This window comes from Colobus angolensis, unplaced genomic scaffold, assembly GCF_000951035.1.
Source record: "Colobus angolensis palliatus isolate OR3802 unplaced genomic scaffold, Cang.pa_1.0 Scaffold469, whole genome shotgun sequence".
Classification (NCBI taxonomy): Eukaryota; Metazoa; Chordata; class Mammalia; order Primates; family Cercopithecidae; genus Colobus; species Colobus angolensis.
In genome coordinates this window covers 334760-352706 of record NW_012118143.1, presented here as the reverse complement: position 1 = coordinate 352706, position 17947 = coordinate 334760, and positions in this window count along the sequence as shown.

Sequence of the window (17947 nt, the reverse complement as noted above, 5' to 3'; positions counted from 1 at the left end):
AAACCTATGGCGTGCTCGCAATGGGGTCATTTTCATTGTTTTCTCCTCATTCTTTGATTGTTTTCCACTTTTTATTTTTTTAAAAGGAGGAACTGAGCTGTGGCCTAGAGTTTTTGTATGGTGGATCGGTGTGTGCTGCTTGTGGGCAGAACTCCACAGTGTGTCATCACTGAATCATTTCCACCCTATTACGTGTCTCGGTTTCTCTCTCCAGAGGTGTATGACCTCTGAGAGGGCTCAAAACGCTCGGTAATTAGCCTTATATGAGTTTCCTGGATAAGCCTTCTTTAAAATTAATTTTTGTTGGGGATTTCCCTGTAGGGCCGCCGCACGTCATGGGGGTTAACCCCCCAGACATTCCCACGAGGCCCCCAGTCACCCAGGGGCACCTTTGGCTGGAAGGAGCAAAATGCCCTTTCTCTTCAGAGCTGAGAAAACTCAGTATCTCATTTATCTATGAAAACAACAGTTCAGTTCCTCACACAAATGTGCACAGATAGGTTGAATTGAGATTAATTTTGGGAGAAAAAGCAATAAAAAAGACCCTTTAGAAGGCATCTCTGAACTGTAATTAGGGTCATTAAACAACAGTTTCCTAGGAGGAAAAAAAAAAAAAAACAGCCAAGACTACTTCCTGTAAACTGGGCTCAGTCACCCCTAGTTTGTAGCTCTTGTCCATCATTACACATACCAAGGTCAAATCCTCTCATGGTCTAAGGTCATCTCTGGCACCCCCAAAGCCAAAGAGATCAGGTCATGCTATACAGGAAACCAGAGCTTTAGACCTGCAAAGAATCTTTCCATGACTAGAAATTCCACAGAGAAAACAGAACACTTCCAAAAGGTGAGTGGCACCTTTGTTCTGAATTATTTGAAGGGGTTCAAGTCATTAGGAGCCTTCTCTAGATTTTTTGGTACTCCAGATGGCAAAGGGGAAAGGGTATCAGGTGGAAGAAAGTAAATGAAAAAAATATTGTTTTTTTAAGACAGGAAGCAAACACAGAAACCAAGCGCATTTTTTAGTTGTTGTTGTTTGTTTTGTTGTGTTTTATTTTTCTTTTCTGCAGCTGTGAGGAATGGAATTTTAGCCATATTAAAGAGGTTTCGTTACCCATAATTTGGAATTCTCACTCGGGTTTGATCAAGTCAGGTACAGTTGGTCAAATCTGATGGGAGAAAGACCAGAACAAACAACAACAAAGAAACCCCAACAATATGATCACTGAGCGCTTTAATGGGAAGGAGAAATTAAGACCAGCTGGTTGTTAAACTTTAGCTAAGATAAAACCCCAATTCAGCTACTTACCTAGGGATGGGTCTCAGGCTGAAGACTGCTTTCTACCATCCTAGAAGCAGGAAAAACAACTCATACTTGTCTTCCCTGCTGGGAACGAGCTCAAACTCCATAAAGGAGTTATTTGCCTTCTATCGTTATGAAAGCAGGAAATCTTGCCTGCCTTGTTGAAAGCATGTAAAACTCCAAAAATAAGGGGAGTTGTATAGCAAAATAAACTTTAGATCTCATCCAAATTTTGGGAGATCAGAGATTCTCTGGATGGGGCCCTCCCAGACCTCAGCAAATTGTCCTATTGGTTTGATCCATAAAGTTAGCTCATGCTGGTACCAAGCACCAATAGGAGATTTGTCAAAGGTCAGGGACATCTCCACTCAGAATCCCTCCATGGTTACCAAAATGTGAACCCCAAACATCTGAGGCAGGTCTCAGTTAATTTAGAAAGTTTAATCTTCCAAGGCTGAGGACACGTGCCCATGACACAGCCTCAGGAGGTTCTGATGACATGTGCCCAAGGTGGTAGGGGCACAACTTGATTTTGTACATTTTAGGGGGACATGAGACATCAATCAATATGTGTAAGATGTACATTGGTTCAGTCCAGAAAGGTGGGACAGCTCGAGCTGAAGGCGGGACAACTCAAAACAGAGAGGGAGGGCTCTTCCAGGTCATAGGTAGATAAGAGACAAATTGTTGCATTCTTTTGAGTTTCTGATTAGCCTCTCTGAAGGAGGCAATCAGATAAGCATTTATCTCAGTGAGCAGCAGGGTCACTTTGAATAGAATGGCTCTATGCAGTTCCCAGCTTGACTTTTCCCTTTAGCTTAGTGATTTTGGGGCCCCAAGATTTATTTTCCTTTCACAGGAGACATCAAACACTAGTTCATGCTTATTCAGAAAAGGAAAATGTTTTCTAACTCTGAAAATGCTCTTTGCAAAAGCATAGTATAACAAATGACTTAATATTACATCTCAGAAAAGTAATACCAATAAATTCCTTTAATCATTCCAACCAAATTTGCATTGTTTTCAATTTTGCCAGTGGTTCCACCTAAAGAAGGGAGCATGGCATAATCATAAATTATTGTTTTAAATCTGAAAGGAAGTGTAGAAAATTTCTAATTTAATCTCTTCATAAAATCAACAAAACTGAGTCAGAATCCTAATGTGTAGTCTAGAGTTGGTTTTATCACTTGCTTCTTGATAGGACCTTGGTGTGTCACTTATCATTTCTAGGCTTCAGGTTTTTCTTTTGGTTGTTTATGATTAAGACATAATTGTACATGTTTATAGGATACATTGTGATGTTTCAATATATGTATACATTGCATAGTGATCAAATCAGGGTAGTTGACACGTCCCTCACCTCACACCTTTATCATTTCTTCATGGTGATACCTTTCAATGTCCTCTTTCCTAGCTATCTTGAAATAAGTAATACATTGTTATTAGCTACAGTCACTCTATTATGTAATAGAACACAATAATTTATTCGTTCTATCTAACTGTAACTTTGTTCCCATTGACCAACCACTCCCTATACCCCTTCTCTCTGCAGCCTCTGGTAACGATTGTTCCACTCTCTGCTTCTATGAGATCAACCTTTTTAGAGTTCATATATGAGGGAAATCATGTGGTATTTGTCTTTCTCTGCCTGATTTTAGTAAACATTCTGTCCTCAAGGTTCATCCATATAGCTGCAAATGACAGAATTTTACTGTTTTTTATAGCTGAATTTATATTGAGTTTACATATTACATTTTTTAAATGCTTATTTTAGGTGTAGGGGTACAGATGCAGGTTTGTTATATAGGTAAATTTCATGTCACAGGGGTTTGGTATACAAATTATGTCACCACCCAGGTAATAATCGCAGTATCCAATAGGTAGATTTTTGATCCTCACTCTCTTCCCTCCATCAACCCTCAAGTAAGCCCCAGGGTCTGTTGTTCTATTCTTTGTGTCCATGTGTACTCAATACTTAGCTCCCAATGAGGTAGGAGATGGGACTCAACTCCAGAGGTGGAACTCAACTCTGGAGACAGTGCTGAGACACCGGACCAAGTTGAGGACTAGTTAAAACAGGGACAGGGCAGAAGCAGCTTTCCATAAGACACACCTACTAGTGTGCCATGTCAGTTTATCATTACCCTGGCAACATCCAGAAGTTACCATCCCTTTCCATGCCAACAACTCAACCACTTGGAAGTTATCATCCTTTTTCCAGACATTTCTGCATAATTGTCCCCTTAATTTGCATATAATTAAAAGTGGGTATAAATATGACTGCAGAGATCCTCTGAGCTGCTACTCTGGGCACACTGTCTGTGGGGTAGCCCTGCTCTGCAAGGAACAATACCTCTACTGCTGCTGTACACTGCTGCTTCAATGAAAGTTGCTGCTTATCATCATCAGCTCACCCTTGAATTCTTTCCAGGGTGAACCCAAGAACTCTCACGGGCTAAGTCCCAGTTTTGGGGCTTGCCTGCCCTGCATCACCACTTACAAGTGAGAACATGTGTATACCATATTTTTCAATCCATTCATCCATTGATGGACACTTAAGTTGGTCCCATATTTTGGCTATTGTGAACAAGAGATTGCAGATAGCTCTTCCCCATGCTGATGTCAATTCCTCTGGATATATACTCACCAGTGGAAATACTGGATCATATGATAGTTCTATTTTTAATTTTTTTGAAGACTCCTCATACTGTTTTCCATAACAGCTGTACTAATTTACATTCCCAGGAAGAGTGTGTAAGTTCCCCTTTCTCTGCATCCACGCCAGCATTTGTGGGGTTTTTTTTCTTTTTTCTTTTTTTGGTCTTTTTGATAATAGTCATTCTAATTGGGGTGAGATGATAGCTCACTGTGATTTTTATTTGCCTATCTTTGATGATTAGTGATACCAAGCATTTTGACATATACCTGCTGGAAATATATGCATCTTCTTTTGAGAAATGTCTGTTCAGGTATTTTGCCTATTTTAAAATCAAATTTACTGTTATTATTATTTGCTATTGATTTTCTTATATATTCTGAATATTCTTTGTTGGATGCATAGTTTAAAAATATTTTCTCAAATTTTGTAGATTGCCTTTTTACTCTGTTGTTTCATTTCGTGTGCAAAAGCATTTTTTAGTTTGATGTAATCCCATGTGTTTAGTTTTGCTTTGTAACCTGTGATTGAAGGTTTCACCTAAAAAAATTTCCTGAAGCATTTCCTTAATTTTTTTCTAGTAATTTCATTGTTTCAGGTCTTAAGTTTAAGTCTTTAATTCATTTTGATTTTTGTATATGGTGAGAGACACAGTTCTAGTTTCATTATTCTGCATGTGGATATCAATTTTCCCAGCACGATTTATTGAAGAGACTGTTTTTTTCCCCAATCTGTGTTCTTGGCACCTTTTTTATATCAGTTGGCTGTAAATGCATGGATTTATTTCTGGGTTCTCCATTCTACTGGTTTATGTGTATGTTTTTATGCCTGTGCCATACAGTTTTAGTTATTATAGCTTTGTACTGTATATTTTGAATTCAAGTAATGTGATGTCCCCAGTTTTGTTCTCTTTGCTCAGGAATGCTTTGCCTGCTTGGAGCCTTTTGTGTTTCCATACAAATTTTAGGATTTTCTTTTTCTTTTTTGCAAAGAATGTCATTGGTATTTTGATATGGATTTTATTGAATCTTTAGATAGTTTTGGATAATGTAGACATTTTAATGATATTTATTTTTCTAATCCATGAACACAGGACATTTTTCCATTTATTTGTGTCTTCCATTTGTTTCATCAATGTTTTATAGTTCTCATTGTAGAGATACTTCACCTCTTTGGTTAAATTGATTCCTAGGTGTTTTATGTCCTTTGTTGCTATTATAAAAGAGATTACTTTCTTGATTCCTTTTCTGGACATAGAAATGCTACTGATTTTTGTATGTCTGATTTTATATCTTACAACTTTAATGAATTCATTAGTTCCAAGAGTTTTTTTGGGAAGTCTTCAGGATTTTTTAATATCTATGATCATATCAGCTGAAAGTGGACAATTTGACTTCCTCCTTACTAATTTGGATGCACTTTTTTTGTTGTTGTTGCCTAATTGTTATGACTAGGACTTCCAGTACTATGTTGAATAGAAGTGGGAAAAGTAGCCATTCTTGTCTTGTTCCAAATCTCAGAGGAAAAGTTTCAAACTTTCTCCATTCAGTATGATATTTGTTGTGGGTTTGTCATATGTAGCCTTTGTTGTGTTGAGGTATGTTCCTTCTATACTCAATTTGTTAAGAGTTTATCATGAAGGGATGTTGGATATTATTGAATGCTTTTTCTACATCTATTGAAATGATCATATGGTTATTTATAGCTATTTTCCTTGATTCTGTTACTGTGATGTATCACATTTATTGATTTCAGTATGATAAATCAAGCTTGAATCCCTGGGATAAATCCCATTTGATAATTAGGAATGATCTTTCAATGTGTTGTTGTATTTGGTTTGCTAGTATTTGTTGAGGATTTTTGCATCTATGTTCAGGACTCGGTTTTCTCAATTGTCAAGTTAGGGAAACAAATCCTAGCTACCTCACAAGGTTATTCTGACAATCAAATGAGATAATGAATATGTAAGCACTTTTCGTAGTTTGATATGATATACGTGTATAAATTATATCAATATTTTTGTCCTGTTAACTAAAAAAAAAGAAAGATTGACACAGAGATCAAAGGAAATAACATTTATTTGGAAGATGAAGAATTGCAATTCCTGTACTCTGAATTGGGGAAGCCCGGAATACTCTCATAAGATAAGCACAGGAGAACATTTTTTTTTTTTCAGGGAATTTTCAAAAGAAGGTGTTTTAAGAGGCTGTTCATTGGCTGGGCAGAGATCCTAAACTGCAAACCCATTCTGATTGGTTAATTTGGTACACTCTGCTGAGAAATGTTAGAGACTGGTGGATACTGACTTCAGTTTTTTATCCAAGTCTATTGGAATATTCTGTGGTTGACCTTTAGCATGTGTGAGTGCAATCCTCTCAAAATCTCCTGACTCCACTTTAGAAAGCTTTAGCCTTAGTTACTTCATTTTCGTTCAGATTTCTGCTTTTTAATCACGGTTTTTCTCCACTCACAGATCAATTGATGAGTCTGATTTTGTCCCTTGTCACCACATTTGAGTAACAAAGTGATTATGAGAGGAGAGGAATCAAGCCTGTTTAGGACCTTAAAAAGTTAACAGAGGGGAGGTCTTTTTTCAATAATATGCTTGATTGACCATGTTGATCTTCTAAATGACTGTTACTTTGGTTGTTATTTCTAAGCAATATTGGGTAAGGAGTAACAAAGATAACTTACATATTACAACAATAGCAACAACAACCACATAGTGAGTAACAAGAGTTGAAGACTGGATTTTACTTACTTTCTGACTTTAGAGGATACTCAGCTGAAGAGATTTTTAAAAAGGCAAACATATGGTGGGTACTCTACTTAGCTAATTAGCATGTGCATGGATTTTGTTCAATTAAGGTTCTACTTTGTTAGAAGTATTTATTTAAGTGTAACACGAGTTATTGGCCACAGTGCAAACACCTCCTTGCTCAGCCAAGATATAAATCAAGGTATCTCCCTTTGTGCAAGGTAGTAGAAGTCAAAAACCAAGAGTTTCAAGAAAGCTATATAAAAGAAGTTGATCATTTTTAAAAGGGTGGTAATAGCATATCCAGCATGATATTTTCCTTCATCATCTGTTACATATGATCCATCAGTAAACCATGATAGTTCTCCATTTAGTATAGGAATTTTTTTTGTAAATCACCTTCAGGTTTGAGTGACTGGCCAATTAGATTTAGACAGTCATGAGGTATCCCCTTATCAGGTATGGTAAGAAGGGTTGCTGGATTAAAGTTGTTGCAATGAGAAAGAATTATATGAGGGGAAAGGAAGCTGCAAGATCTCTTAAGAAGTGAGTCTGCTTGCTTAAGTATGATGAGAGTTCAGTAAGGCTTCTACAGCATAAGGAATGGAATGTGGATAATGAGAAGAGAGCCCATGACTATGTCTTCTGTAGATTTAGTTAAAGCCATGAAGGCTTTAACTAAAAGATCAGACTGACTGATACCCAATGATCTGGTTTAAAAAAGGAAAATGTGTTGATTTCTCCAATTGAGACAGCAGACAAACATAGGATGGACTCTTAATTTTAGAAAAGAGTTCATTGATTCATGTTAATGGTGCACAAGTATTTTAGAAAGAGTAATTGGTTCGTGTTAATGGTGCACGATTGTTAATTTTTTTCTTATTTTTCTATAGTTCGGAGGCATAAAAAGACATCGATGAAGTGAGAAACAGTGAATTTGTTCTTCAAGGATTTGAGATTTTCTCATTTTCAGTAGCACATGAGAATTTTAGCAACACTGGTTTTCTTCCAGTTGTTTTTTCCAAAAAGTCATATCTAACGTTGTTTGACTTCTCTCCTATATTTTAAGTGAAGATATATCTGATAGCATTTCTTCAAGTTAAAAATAAAAGTGTTTTGAAATGACTAATAAGCTGCAGAGTTTTTTTAGATAAATAATATGGACTCAAATATGTTGCAACTTTCTTAATGTTTTGGCCCATACTACTGTCATTGAAAGAGATCACTTTCAGCTATGTTTTAAGTTATTTTACTGTACCTCCAATTAATTAAAATATCAACTTTAAACAATTTCTGTAAAGAGAGAAATGGAGGTCTAGCCTCTACTGCCTTTCATTGAAGGAAACTGAAGGATGATCCAGCTTTCCTGGAGGCCAGATCATGATACTGGGCTGCACTGGATGAGCAGCATCAGCATCACCATCACCTGGGAATTTGTAAGAAATGCAAATTCCCAAACCCCACTGCAGACTTACTGAATAGGAAATTCTGAAGTTGGGCCAGCAGTCAGACTTTTTCAAGTCCTCTAGTTGATTTTTGAATCTCAGTAAGGTTTGAGAACCACTTCCTTAGAGTAATGCAGGGAAAACTTTCAGGCTCACCTATGGTAGGACCAGCATTAAATCACTGACTTGAGACTATTTCAGGTAAAATGAACAGGGCGGTAAACATTGGACTGGGGAGGAGATGACATACTGCCACCAACCAATCTTTGCCTCTCAAGCAGGTTTTTTTCTTTTTTTTTTTTTTCCTGGAGAAAGACCATAAATTGTTTCTGGAGAAAGACTCACTGGAGAGGCAAAGATTGGGTGGTGGCAGTGGAAAAACTGGATAAAGAAAAAGCTAGTTCCTGAGGGAAACAAACACTATGATATCATGTATATGAGGTTTAAAAACATGTGAAACAATCAGCATAAATTGATTGTAGGTATATACATTTATGTATTGAAATGAATGTGTGTGATACATGCATATGTATCATGCAGAAAGTTGTGTATGAAAATAATACTTCTTCAGAGTAATGGCTATGTCTTTTGGACAGAGAGGGAAGGCAATTGGGGAAGGTCACACTGTGGGTGTCAACTGTAATATATTGCCTAACTTAAGGGGTGAGTACATGTATGTAAGTTTTCTCTATATCTTTATGTAGGTCAGCAATATTTCCTAATAAAATGAAAAAAAATTAGAAGAGGGAAGGGAGAAAATTGGCCCAATAACTAGAATGTGTTTAAGGAAAACCTTGAAGTCATAGAGGTTGAGAGAAGGGTAAAGGACGAAGCTTTGGGGGTAGAAGTCCTCCTACATTTATGTAAGGCTTCCTGGGCACTCTAGTTAGACATACTACCTTTTCTCATATTCTATGATAGCACATCTATTCTGACTTAACTACCATTGTTCACAGAAATGTATCAATGGCACTGTCCTCTAGAGACTAAGTTTCTGAATGGTTCAGACCTTAAAGTGTTTCATTTATCTTTCCTAAAGTACCTAGCACTACGTTTTCACTGAGTAGGTGCTTGATAAATATCTGTTACAGTTAAGTTACCTTAATGCGTCCACATTTCTTTGGTTACCAGCTCTGCCATTTAAAAATATATTATCAGGTAGTGTTTCATACTTAAGAGAGGCAGAAGATGGAGAGCCACATTGTAAGCCAGAATGCATGGGGCCTTTTGTCACCATTTAAAATGAAAGGAGATCCCAAATACTAATTTATCCGGGTAGTTTCATTTGAAGAGTTTCACAATGGTTCTGATTGATCAATCCTGGTGGGATTTCTGCTAATATAATTTAAAACTAATTTGTGAACCTTCTATAAATCATATTGGGTTTCCCTTCATTATACAAAATGTACATCCATAAATCTCTTTCAGATAAGCTCTTTTCACCCTGGGCTTCTGCTGAGACTGTTTGGAGACAATAACCTTTCATCTTTTTAGAAAGCCTATTGTTTTACCGAATGTTTCTACCTAGAGGTCTTTTGGTAACTTATTCAACAATAGAAAACAAATACACTGGGCTTAGCTGAAGGCAGCTTAGGAAACCTCAGGTATCTAGATGTGTATTCTGGGTATCACCCAACCATTCCTGATATATCCTGTTACTGAAAACCTTATGGGTTTTTTGTTGTTGTTGTTTTGTTTTGTTTTTGAGAGGGTTTCACTCTTGTCACCCAGGCTGGAGTGCAGTGGTGCGTTCTGGACTCACTGCAACCTCTGCCTCCTGGGTTCAAGTGATTCTCCTGCCTCAGCCTCCTGAGTAGCTGGGATTACAGGCACCTACTACCACACCTGGCTAATTTTTTTGTATTTCTAGTAGAGACGGGGCCAGGCTAGTCTCAAACTCCTGACCTCAGATGATCCACCCGCTTTGGCCTTCCAAAGTGCAGGGATTACAGGTGTAAGCCACCGTGCCTGGCCAACTTTATGTTTTTAAATTTCTTTAGTACACTAAACAAGAATAGAAAAAAAAAAACCCTTTAAAATAAACCAAGTATTCTAAATTCGATCCTGGTTTCAGATTGATAAGAAAGTACATTCGTCATAGTAGGAAAGATTTTTTATTTAACAGTCGATTAGTGCCGAGACCAGCTTGGTCGCAGAGACCCTAACCAAGTGGCACTAGAGGAATTAAAGACACACACACAGAAATATAGAGTGTGGAGTGGGAAATCAGGGGTCTCACAGCCTTCAGAGCTGAGAGCCCTGAACGGAGATTTACCCACGTATTTATTGACAGCAAGTCAGTGATAAATACTGTTTCTATAGATTATAGATTAACTAAAAGTATTCCTTATGGGAAACTAAGGGATGGGCTGAAATAAAGGGATGTGTCTGGCTAGTTATCTGCAGCAGGAGCATGTCCTTAAGGCACAGATCACTTATATGATTGTTTGTGGTTTAAGAACATGTTAAGCTGTTTTCTGCCCTGGGTGGGCCAGATGTTCCTTGCTCTCATTCCCGTAAACCCAAAACCTTCCAGCGTGGACGTCGTGGCCATCATGAACATGTCACATGTGCTGCAGAGATTTTATGGCCAGTTTTGGGGCCAGGTTATGGCCAGATTTGGGGGCCTATTTCCAACAGATTCGTTGATTTAAACCTTTCAGATGTTTTTACACATGGCATGTAGGCCTCCAAATAAACTCTTGCCCAGAATCCTGCAAATATTACAAAAGATACAGGTGGTCCAGCTTAAATATTTTATCTCTTGCCTCTTCCCTTTCCTAACTCCCTGTCACACTTTGTTACCTAAACATAGGAACAATGCTGCCCCTTGGTTTGGAAATGGCCTCTTCAGCTTGATCCCATAGGCCCTCTTTCTGCAGGGCTTGGAGCAATGGACCTAGTGCCTGGGCAAAGCTAAAGTATAACCACCAATTATATAACCACCAACCATCCTGCCCCTCTACCTATGCTCAACTGCATCCGCTCCCTCTCCCACACATTTTGCTTTCTTCCTATATTTCGTTCACAAATCCTCTTATTCATGACCACTTACTCATGCAAATAGCCACCCAGAGGCTAACTGCCATCAGCTGGTTCAGGCACAACTGTGTGGAGCCCGTTTTTGATCAGCATAATTCTTGAGAATGCTTTGCTTCTCTAACCATGCTTACGTCTCTGGCCATGCTTAGGCCTGAACTTTCAATGTCCTGTTTGATTTTTCTCCCCTGTTACATGAAGACTGAGATGAGCTACAAAACAGTTTGTCTTTACAGTTTAGTTTTTCACAGAGCCGCGAGCAAGGAAACTACGAAGAAGCTGGAAACCTATCAGAATATGTCTCCTGCCTCCTGGCATCTAGACACTCTTAGTCTCTTCATTAGAGAAAAAAACAGTTACATTGCTAACTTTGGAAAAATATTAATGCGGAATTTCCAGCGCGAAAATATATTTGCCCACTCTGAAAAAAAAAGTAAAAGGGTGGGAGGTAGAACAGCTAGCATGCCACAATTATCTGGGTAAGGGAATCAACCCAAATGAAGCATTTGCCATAAGCATTAGAAGGAAATGTAATCAGATCTGTCACCTATAGGAGCCTGAATAGTGCTCTATACAGCATCCCAGTTTGCCACAGCCACTGTCAGAGCCATTGGGTCTGCTGGGTTTATCGACCAAGCATCATAGCAGCTTGCATGGTAGCCTGGTCCTGTTGGAGAGCCCTTTCTTGTTCTGGGCCACCAGTTAAAACTGGCAACCTTTTAGGTTACTTAGTAAATGGATATGCTGTGAAAATGTGTAAAAAGTGTATGCTTTACATTCTCAAATAAGGCACAGGATAACTTTAGAATAAAAAGCCCACTAGGTATTGTGCATGGTAGTAGGGGCCAAATGCAGCAAACTGTTCTTTCCCTTAAAAGGGATATTTCAATGTATTCTACACCTCTGAACCTGTAGAAAATTCACCAAAGAGGCCATTCCCTGAATTCTTGGGTTCATTTTTCACCCTCTGGCATGTATGCATCTTACCAAGGTGTGTAATAAGCATGATATCAATGTAATGGGACATCAAGTTATCCTGTGGAATGAAAAGGTGATTGAGCTCCCTGAGGACTAGATTTTGACATAAGGCTGGAAAGTTGATATAGCCCTGAGGTAGGACAGTGAAGGTAATTTCCTGGCCCTGCCAGCTGAAATCAAACTACTTCATATGGACTTTACTACCAAATATAGAAGGGGGGAAAAGTTTTATATCAGGTACCTGGTGATATGAGATTTTTTCTGCAAAAATCACACCTTAAATAGCACATATATTTGGATTAGTCACCTGATTACTTTAAAAGTAATCGATTATTCTTGAAAATCCCTCTCTCTCCTGAACAAGCCAAATAGAAAAGTTGAATGTGATTGTAGAGAGAAATCTCCACTCTGAATATCTCAAGTCCTTGATAGTGGTGTTAATCTCTGAAATTCCTCCAGGAATACATTATTGTTTATGGTTTATATATTGGCAGACAGAAGCAGTTTTAGTGGTTTCCACTTGTCCTTGCCTATCATAATAGCCCGTATTCTATGAGTCAGGAAACCAATGTGGGCATTCTTTCAGTTTTTGAGTATGTCTATTGCATTTATGCATTTTATAATGGAAGCAACACAGGGAAGCAGGAGATGTGTCGCTAACCTGAGTTAAACTCCACAGTGGCATTTTGGGTCTCTAGGAATTAGGGTTACATTACTGTCAGTTTCTAGTAATCCTTGAAAAGTTTAATTATTTCCATCCTTCCCCAGTGCACAGTCAACTTGGTAAATGGATAAAAATTGCTTTATAGAAGGCCAGGAAGATTTACAATATTTATTTTGGGTAGGTAGCAGGGTCTTTTTTTCAAGGGAATCTGGCCTCCTTTTAGTTCACGGGGCTTTGGGTGAATTGGTTCATGTATGGGAATTGATGAGAGGATAAGACTCTTCATGATTCAAGTCAGACATCCAATCAGTAGACCTAGTGTTATTTAATTTATGAAGATGATGTCAATGAAAAAGTCAAACTCTGTGAAATATTTGAAGAGGTTTATTCTGAGTGAGTGACCATGGTCCCATGACACAGCCCTCAGGAGGTCCTGAAAACATGTGCCCAAGGTGGTCAGAGTGCAGCTTGATTTTATACATTTTAGGGAGGTGTGAGACTTCAATAAAACACATTTAAGAAATATATTGGTGTGGATAAGAAAGGCGAGACAACTGGAAGCAGGGGCTTCCAGGCTATATGTAGATTTAAAAATTTTCTGGTTGACAATTGGTTGAGTTTATCTAGAAACCTGGGATCAAAAGAAAGGGAATGTCTGGGTTAAGATAAAGGATTGTGGAGACCAAAGTTCTTATTTGCAGAGGAAGCCTTCAGGTAGTAGGCTCCAGAGAGAACACGTTGTAAAATGTTTCTTTCCAGACTTAAAGTCTGTGTTGATGTTAATGCTGGAGAGGTATGATGAGGCATGTCCAACCCTCACTTCCCATCATGGCCTGAACTAGTGTTTAAGGCTAAATTCTAAGAGTGCCCTGGCCAAGGAGGAAGTCCATTCAGATGGTTGGGGGGGACCTTAGAATTTTACTTTTGGTTTATATTCTTCCCATTCTGGTCAAGATTTGCCAGCAAATCTTTATTTTATCCCATAGCATTGCCAGGGTGGTATGGCTGCCTGACGGCCATCCATCCTGTGCCTTGATAGGACTCCCTATGGCCGAGGGACTTAGGAGTCAAAAGACTTATAGCCAATTAATTTTTCTACACCAGATAGGAATGGATGTGGACAGGCATCCATTATCTCTTAAAATTATTCTTATTTGAAATAAAAAACCAACAAAAAACAAAAGGCAAAGTTACAAAACTGACAGTTTTAACTTATGTGTTGAGCTACTGTAAACTTGGTTAGTTTCAAACTTATATCAATTAGCCATACAAAACATAAGCATTGCTTAAAAATTTTACATATATATATATAAAATCTTTGCAACTTATAACTGGGAGTATTATATTATACCCAGGAGGCTTTGTCACAAAGTATCCTGTCAGTAAATATTTTCTTTTAATTCTATGGGAGGCAGAAAATTCTCTATAGTTGAGGTGGATGCAAAATTGACACGTAATAGCTTAGAAGCTTGTTTGGCCAGCTGTTTAGGCATCTTTGTATCCCTCCTTGATTTGGAGGATCTGACCTTGACCTAATTCTATTCCTTAAAACTAGCCCTTACAATCTCACATGCCCACCTCTTCTGTGACAGTCCCTGAGCCTAGAGGAGGGTACTTGTATAGTTTTAGCAACAGGGCATTTGCAGTGAAAAACAGATTGGGGGCCCAGTGGGATGCCAAATGAGGGAGATTCATATATCTGGTCTTCAGAATACCATGATTTGGGTTTCCTTGGAAGTAAAACAAGGAGAGATAAATAATATTTATATTTTGACAACCAAAAGAGTATTTGTGTGTTAGAACAGAAAAAGGAACCTATTCTATTAGGGCACCAACTAAAAATATGAAGAAATATCTCTAGAGGATTATTGTAGCCAAGAAATGATTCAATCTGCACTCAAAAAAAGGACTGAAATATAGTATTAAGTGTTACACTTTGCCTTTGAAACAATTTCTCTTTCTCTAGCCCTCCTTTTCCATTAAAGAGAAATTACAGTAAGACCAATTTGTGTGCAAAGTAAGTTTCAGGCTTATTGTACTTGGCCTAATTATTTGCATAAAATGCAGCAAGAATTGAATGGCCATATAGGCTCCTTTTAAGTTGGTTTTGCTGGAGCTTTACCTAAAAATTTAATATTTTAGTTAAAGTTTTGATAAAATAACCAGTGTCTCCAATTGTTCTGTTTTAAAAAGACTCCTATTGAACTTATGCAAGTAACTATATTGTCATAAAATCACAATCCAGATTTTGAAGAACTCAGAGAGGTAAACCTGCTTACAAAAAAACATACTTCATCCATGTAACTCAAAATAAAAAGATTTTCTTGTTCCTTCTTTAACTAGAACAGCAGCTTTCAAACAAATGTTTCTTCACCTTGGAAATGCCATTCACAAGCCAAACAGTTCATCAGAGCTGTCTATCTGTAGAATCTAGCAGCTCCTTATATAGTTAGAATTAGTCCTAAGGACAAAAAGAGACTCCCTGCTTGTAAGTATCTCCTCCTTGTATCCTCAGATAGCAAGATCCTATGTAAAACAGTTTTATTTTATCGTGGAACTCCTTTGGGCATCATTATTTCCATTAGCATAGGGGTAGTTTTAGCTAACATTCCACAGTAAAGCAGTAAATGCCCCTCAGGTGGAAATTCTCTAGTCCAGTAGTTGTCATTGGGAAGTATTTACAGTCTTTTGTCATCAGCACCAATAAATGCTCCACAAAGGACTATGAAGTTCAGGATTGTCCTAATATGTGAGCTTCTACCCTGTAGTCTGTAGGCTCAGGCAATTTTACTAGTTCCCATTTAACATGTCCAATTAACATTTCTCAAAAGAGATTTCCTGCCTTCAGTTTTATAGTACTAGATAGGGAAAATGTCCTCAAGTCAGACACAATACCCATTTTTATAAGACATTTAGGTAAAAGGGTTACAACTATCATAAAGCCTGTTTAAACATCTTAAATTTTATAATTCTATTAACCTGTATGTTTTTATGTTCTACCGTTAGACCACTTTACCTTTCCTGGTGAAAAATGGTTTGGGTTCCCAGTAGAGAGTTGCATCTATAAGACCAATGAGGGATAGCAAATTTGATAAGGCTTCTCAAACAGTCATATGATTTTGTGGGAGGGGCATCCCTGTAAAAGGGTCCTCTTAGTACCCAAATTTACCATGACCTAGGTAATAGGCATATTCTGTGGAAGGATATCCTAGTCATCATAAAGCCAGTCCCACATAGCTCATGTATGAAGCATATTAACTGCTTCATCTTGCAGTACTCCACTTGGTATTTTACAAGGAGAGCTGGGTAGTCCCTTTCACAGGGCAAACAGTGGTGTTTATCTTGTCCACTAGGCTGATTGTTCTCTCAGGAATAACCTCCTGTGCATTTGGATTACATGTACTCATCAGTAATTGCTCAATATTGAGTTGTGGGTTCTGCATCAACCCAAACAAACTCTTAAGTTTTGTAGCATTTAAAATTAAAGATTTTGTCTTTAAAGTGGTTATTTTTACAATTCACTATAGTAAAGATTTTTTAGGAAGCTGATGATATCAATCTACAAAATGAAACAATTCATTTACATTATACCTTCTAGTTTTACTAGTTACTTGGTTTTGCCCTTCCCCCACACTGACTATCTTCTTGGTAGCCACAGGTCTTAGAGTTAACTTTTGTTGCCCTGGCCTAATTATTATTTTTTAACTATTTAGTTTTATTCATATATTTTTTTCTTCATTTTAAAGCGACTCTTAAATTTTTTCCTAACTAGAAAAAAAACATTTTCTGCTTTTTAAGCAAAATTGACATCCTTGTGTTTTATAAACTTTACCAAAAGCATATTTTATTCACCTACTATTTTAACTCTTAGGAACCCAAAATCCCAGTGGAAAAAAAAATGAGCTTTTAACATAACACAATTGTATTATTTTAAATTACTGAAGAGAATTTTGAGATTACATTTACCAAATTAATTTTCCCAAAGATTACTAAGTTTTTATGAATTAGAAGGCATCTGAGATAGTTTCTACCAATCTAATAAGCACTTAGTTTTTTAAATCAATTGATTAGCTCTTTCATGTCATTTGGTAGTGAAATATTACTTCCACATGACACGTATAAAGATAAAGATATAGCAGGCATGCAGAATAAAAAGAACAGGTCCAAAAGATATTTCATTTGCCTGTTTTTTTAAAATCCATCTTTTACTTTAGATAACTTACAAAAGTTATAGGAGTCAACAAAAGGTGAAGGAGAGAGCTATCATCCAAGACCTTTTCAAAAGAGAAAGAGTTGAACTTTTTAGATATTGATCTGAAGAATTTCAAAGAGACAGATCATATTTAAAAATTAAAAACTTCTTGCATTGAGAATAAGTCAATTTTTTAATAAAATCTTGTTTTTACAAATTAGGTGTGTATTCATGTATTTTTTAAATATCAAAGACCCATCTCTAGAAAGACTATTATAATTTCTTCTTAATCATAGCCAACTGAATTATACAATCCTTTTTTTTAAAAAAATTCCTTTATACTAACCTTATTACTACTTACATAGATCATTCACAACAAGCTTGGATTGTCTGTTTTATACTAAATATTCCTCTTTCTTGATCAACCAGTTATCTTAGTTTAGGGCAAAAATTTACCATGTAAGGTTCTTTCTTATATAAAATTACTTTCCTTTTTAACTTCTTTACCAAAAATACCTCTTTATATTCGTAACTTTCTTTACATTTTTCTTTTTACTTTGTTTTATATATAACTTTTAAATGTGTTCTGAATTAGACAAAGATATTTGCCTTTTAATAAGAACATTTAAAAAATATTTCCCTATACTTTTTAAATTGGAAATGACTCAGATACTTAACATCCATTAATAATCTTAGATTCTAAACTATATGACAAGTTTGTTTACAAGCATTTATTCCATTATATTTATCTGATTAATTTATTAATAGTTTGCCTAGATCATTCATGAAAACTGTGGTAGTCATTGTTTAAAGTTGTTTCCCTGCTAACCACTTTTATAGCTGTGAATTTCAGGTGTTTTCTTCAGTAAGAAACTTAAGGTTAAATATAAGAGAATTTTTGCCAATAGCTCAGTA